This window comes from Schistocerca cancellata, chromosome 7 (assembly GCF_023864275.1).
Source record: "Schistocerca cancellata isolate TAMUIC-IGC-003103 chromosome 7, iqSchCanc2.1, whole genome shotgun sequence".
NCBI lineage: Eukaryota > Metazoa > Arthropoda > Insecta > Orthoptera > Acrididae > Schistocerca > Schistocerca cancellata.
This window is the reverse complement of record NC_064632.1, coordinates 231038185-231043761: the sequence shown is the minus strand read 5'-3', so window position 1 is coordinate 231043761 and position 5577 is coordinate 231038185. Positions and strand designations below refer to the sequence as shown.

The 5577-nt window shown below is 49.0% G+C and overlaps 1 pseudogene; it reads left to right on the top strand.

Annotated features, from left to right (window-relative positions):
- Positions 1–810: 810 nt before the first annotated feature.
- On the top strand, positions 811–928 carry LOC126093029 (5S ribosomal RNA; annotated as a pseudogene).
- The last annotated feature ends 4649 nt before the right edge of the window (positions 929–5577 follow it).

The window sequence follows — 5577 nt, the reverse complement described above, 5'->3', positions numbered from 1 at the left end:
CACCGCCGCCTTCAGGTATGTTCGACCCAATGTATCGCTCACATGTCCTAGGAGAAACGGACCTCCAACTCTACACACTGCTGCAAGTTCCCTTTCAATTCTGCTTGCCGCACGCGCCCCTATATCCCCACATGCTGCTGCTCACCCCCCCCCCCCCCCCCCTTTTCGTGCCGGTGTCCTCCCATTTCCTAGCAGTGGGGTGGAGACGTACACAGGGCAGATACTACCGATAACTCAGCGCCAAGGATGTCGCATGTGCACAGCACATTAACTATAACTAGAAAAAATAGTTTTGGCACTTACCAGTATTTACATGCTCATATCCTGATAAAGATGCCATTAGTGTGGAGATGAAATTAGACGTAGAGCTTCCATTTCTCAATTTATGATAAATCCATCAACTGATATTCATGAAACACACCACATACGATGTTCTTCACCCACTACCTCCGCTTGTCATGTAGTATTGCTTAGCAATATTAGAGCAGAAGTCTTCATTTGTGCTGCCACGATCGCCCGCTCGTCGATCCGCTGTGTTTCTGCTCTAAACCGTTACGTTTTCCCACACGTCCTCTGGCTTGATGGGATGAGACCACTAGCCTAGGCACCAGCTGCTGAATGAGGCAGGACTTCAACTGTGCAGCGTAATCTTGGCATACTGTGAAGGATCGTGTGAAGCTCCGACGTAAATTGAAAATGCTGTTAGTTGCAATGACAGTGTGTGTACCATGATGAATAATTACCATGTGGGGATGTTACAGGACGCACTTCACTGATATTAACAAATTACACTGCGCTTCTAGTGCAAAAGCTAACGGCCTTGCCGCAGTGGTAACACCGGTTCCCGTCAGACCACCGCAGTTAAGCGCTGTCGGGCTGGGCTAGCACTTGGATGGGTGACCATCCGGTCTGCCGAGCGCTGTTGGCAAACGGGGTGCAGTCAGCCCTTGTGAGGCAAACTGAGGAGCTACTTGATTGAGGAGTAGCGGCTCCGATCTCGGAAACTGACATATGGCCGGGAGATTGGTGTGCTGACCACGTGCCCCTCCATACACGCATCCAGTGTCGCCTGTGGTCTGAGGATGACACGGCGGCCGGTTGCTGTCTTTGCACTTCCATGGCCTGTTCGGGAGGAGTTTTCTAGTGCGAAAACTTCAGTACAGTACTACACGGTTGAGCCAAATCATTGTGACCGCCTGCTTAATGGCATGTTGACATCCCTTTGGAATGCAAAACAGAAGCGATTGTGCATATTTTGGGCATGATAAGACCTTTGTAGATTTTCGGAGGTATGTGGTACTACAGACAGTCTTGGGAGAGCCAGTCCTGACAAAACTCTACCATCCGGTGAGCAAGATGTATGAGACAGGCGACATTCCCTCAGACTTCAAGAAGAATATAATACACTCCTGGAAATGGAAAAAAGAACACATTGACACCGGTGTGTCAGACCCACCATACTTGCTCCGGACACTGCGAGAGGGCTGTACAAGCAATGATCACACGCACGGCACAGCGGACACACCAGGAACCGCGGTGTTGGCCGTCGAATGGCGCTAGCTGCGCAGCATTTGTGCACCGCCGCCGTCAGTGTCAGCCAGTTTGCCGTGGCATACGGAGCTCCATCGCAGTCTTTAACACTGGTAGCATGCCGCGACAGCGTGGACGTGAACCGTATGTTCAGTTGACGGACTTTGAGCGAGGGCGTATAGTGGGCATGCGGGAGGCCGGGTGGACGTACCGCCGAATTGCTCAACACGTGGGGCGTGAGGTCTCCACAGTACATCGATGTTGTCGCCAGTGGTCAGCGGAAGGTGCACGTGCCCGTCGACCTGGGACCGGACCGCAGCGACGCACGGATGCACGCCAAGACCGTAGGATCCTACGCAGTGCCGTAGGGGACCGCACCGCCACTTCCCAGCAAATTAGGGACACTGTTGCTCCTGGGCTATCGGCGAGGATCATTCGCAACCGTCTCCATGAAGCTGGGCTACGGTCCCGCACACCGTTAGGCCGTCTTCCGCTCACGCCCCAACATCGTGCAGCCCGCCACCCCGCCTCCAGTGGTGTCGCGACAGGCGTGAATGGAGGGACGAATGGAGACGTGTCGTCTTCAGCGATGAGAGTCGCTTCTGCCTTGGTGCCAATGATGGTCGTATGCGTGTTTGGCGCCGTGCAGGTGAGCGCCACAATCAGGACTGCATACGACCGAGGCACACAGGGCCAACACCCGGCATCATGGTGTGGGGAGCGATCTCCTGCACTGGCCGTACACCACTGGTGATCGTCGAGGGGACACTGAATAGTGCACGGTACATCCAAACCGTCATCGAATCCATCGTTCTACCATTCCTAGACCGGCAAGGGAACTTGCTGTTCCAACAGGACAATGCACGTCCGCATGTATCCCGTGCCACCCAACGTGCTCTAGAAGGTGTAAGTCAACTACCCTGGCCAGCAAGATCTCCGGATCTGTCCCCCATTGAGCATGTTTGGGACTGGATGAAGCGTCGTCTCACGCGGTCTGCACGTCCAGCACGAACGCTGGTCCAACTGAGGCGCCAGGTGGAAATGGCATGGCAAGCCGTTCCACAGGACTACATCCAGCATCTCTACGATCGTCTCCATGGGAGAATAGCAGCCTGCATTGCTGCGAAAGGTGGATATACACTGTGCTAGTGCCGACATTGTGCATGCTCTGTTGCCTGTGTCTATGTGCCTGTGGTTCTGTCAGTGTGATCATGTGATGTATCTGACCCCAGGAATGTGTCAATAAAGTTCCCCCTTTCTGGGACAATGAATACACGGTGTTCTTATTTCAATTTCCAGGAGTGTAATTCCAATTCCAAAGAAAGCAGGTGTTGACAGATGTGAAAATTACCGAACTATCAGTTTAATAAGCCACAGCTGCAAAATACTAACGCGAATTCTTTACAGACGAATGGAAAAACTGGTATAAGCCGACCTCGGGGAAGATCAGTTTGGATTCCATAGAAATGTTATAACACGTGAGGCAATACTGACCCTACAACTTATCTTAGAAAATAGATTAAGGAAAGGCAAACCTACGTTTCTAGGATTTGTAGACTTAGAGAAAGCTTTTGACAATGTTGACTGGAATACTCTCTTTCAAATTCTGAAGGTGGCAGGGGCAAAATACAGGGAGCGGAAAGCTATTTACAATTTCTACAAAAAGCAGATGGCCGTTATAAGAGTCGAGGGACAGCAGTGATTGGGAAGGGTTGTAGCCTCTCCCGGATGTTATTCAATCTTTATATTGAGCAAGCAGTGAAGGGAACAAAAGAAAAGTTCGGAGTAGGTATTAAAATCCATGGAGAAGTAATAAAAACGTTAAGGTTCACCGATGACATTGTAATTCTGTCAGAGACAGCAAAAGACTTGGAAGAGCAGTTGAACGGAATGGACAGTGTCATGAAAGGAGGATATAAGATGAACATCAACACAAGCGAAACGAGGATAATGGAATGTAGTCGAATTAAGTCGGGTGATGCTGAGGGATTTAGATTAGGAAATGAGGCACTTAAAGTAGTAAAGGAGTTTTGCTATTTGGGGAGGAAAATAACTGATGATGGTCGAAGTAGAGAGGATATAAAACACAGACTGGCAATGGCAAGGAAAGCGTTTCTGAATAAGAGAAATTTGTTAATATCGAATATAGATTTAAGTGTCAGGAAGTCATTTCTGAAAGTATTTGTATGGAGTGTGGCCATGTATGGAAGTGAAACATGGACGATAAATAGTTTGGACAAGAAGAGAATAGAAGCTTTCGAAATGTGGTGCTACAGAAGAATGCTGAAGATTAGATGGGTAGATCACATAACTAATGAGGAGGTATTGAATAGAATTGGGGAGAAGAGGAGTTTAAGGCACAACTTGACTAGTAGAAGGGATCGGTTTGTAGGGCATATTCTGAGGCATCAAGGGATCACCAATTTAGTATTGGAGGGCAGTGTGGAGGGTAAAAATCGTAGAGGGAGACCAAGAGATGAATACACTAAGCAGATTCAGAAGGATGTAGGCTGCAGTAGGTACTGGCAGATGAAGAAGCTTGCACAGGATAGAGTAGGTAGCATGGAGAGCTGCATCAAACCAGTCTCAGGACTGAAGACCACAACAACAACAACAACATGGTACAATATGTCTACGTACATGTCACGCAGTTGCTGTCAATTACGAGCCGGTAGCTTGTGGCCGAGGAGCTGTTTTGCGATAGTGTATAGGATGTGTTCCACCGGGTTCAGATGAGGCTGATTTGCGAATATGGTGGACAATACAATAACTTGAGTTCGCTGTTACGCTCCTCAAACCACCGTAACACGATCCTGGACTTGTGATATGGGGAGCAGTCTTGCTAGAAGATGTCATCGACGTCACCCACGCTGAACAATGCAGGTAGTCTGCAATAGTGTTCAAGTGGAAAGTCCTTTGAAAGCCGAGATGAAAGTCCGCTACAGCATAATACTGCCCTCCTCCCCCCCCCCCCCCAGACTGCGTCCGTGATGTGGTGTGTGTTCCGAGAAGCTGTTCTCCTGGATGGCAATGTATCCAGACACCTGGTGTGAGGAGAAAGGTGATTCATCGAACCAGGCGACATGTTACCATTGATTCGCTATCCAATTTTATTGTCCTCATTTCCACTGCAACAGCAATTCACGAAGTCATTAGATCCACATGGAAACACGTAGGAGTTCTTAGCTGTGAAGCCTCGTGTTCAAGAATGAGCACTGGACGTAGTGCCCCAAAGCACTTATGCCTGCACCAGCCTTCCACTGTGTCGTCATATCTCCCACAGATCACCGCCTATCCTGCTTTACAAAGCGGGAAGGCCTCTGACCTGCACACATATCCAATATACTCGTTCCAAGCCCTGGGCCAGAGCAATCTGCCCTTTGTGAAAGTCGCTTATGTGCATAGATTTTCCAATTTGTGGTCCGTATCGTCTCTAGAATGACCCCCATTCGTCTCTGCTTCACCTGTACATTCGTCATATAAATACGCTATGTGCCCACAACGCCAAATGTGCCATTCAGTATCGTGGGTGGTGGCCACAATCGCTTATCTGATCACTGAGTATTGTATCGACTTAAATTGTATTATATTTAAGTAAAGCTGCTCGGGAGAAGACTGTCAGGCTTATGGAACGTGATTTCTGCCGTCGAAAGCACTAGTTATAAAAAAATAAACATTGGTGCATTCCTTTGAAAAATCAAGGGAGCCAGTGGAAAAGGCTGTGGCAAGTGATACGAGGAGACAGATTCGTGGATGCCCTTTTTTTCTCAATAGACATAGTCCCATAATGGATATTTCATAAAGCTGCTATAAGAACCACTCTAACCTCACTGAAAGCAGAAGCAAATTTGACACAAGGATTCAAGTATCCCCAGACACTATGCGTGAACTATGTGGTAGTTTTGTTATGTTATGTTAACCGGGGACTTAGAAACGACGGAGAATCTCCGTTCTCGCCGCAGCCGCAGTGGTCCACAACCCCACGACGAGTCTCGCGGTAGCGTTCTCGCGTCCCGAGCACGGGGTCCCGGGTTCGATTCCCGGCGG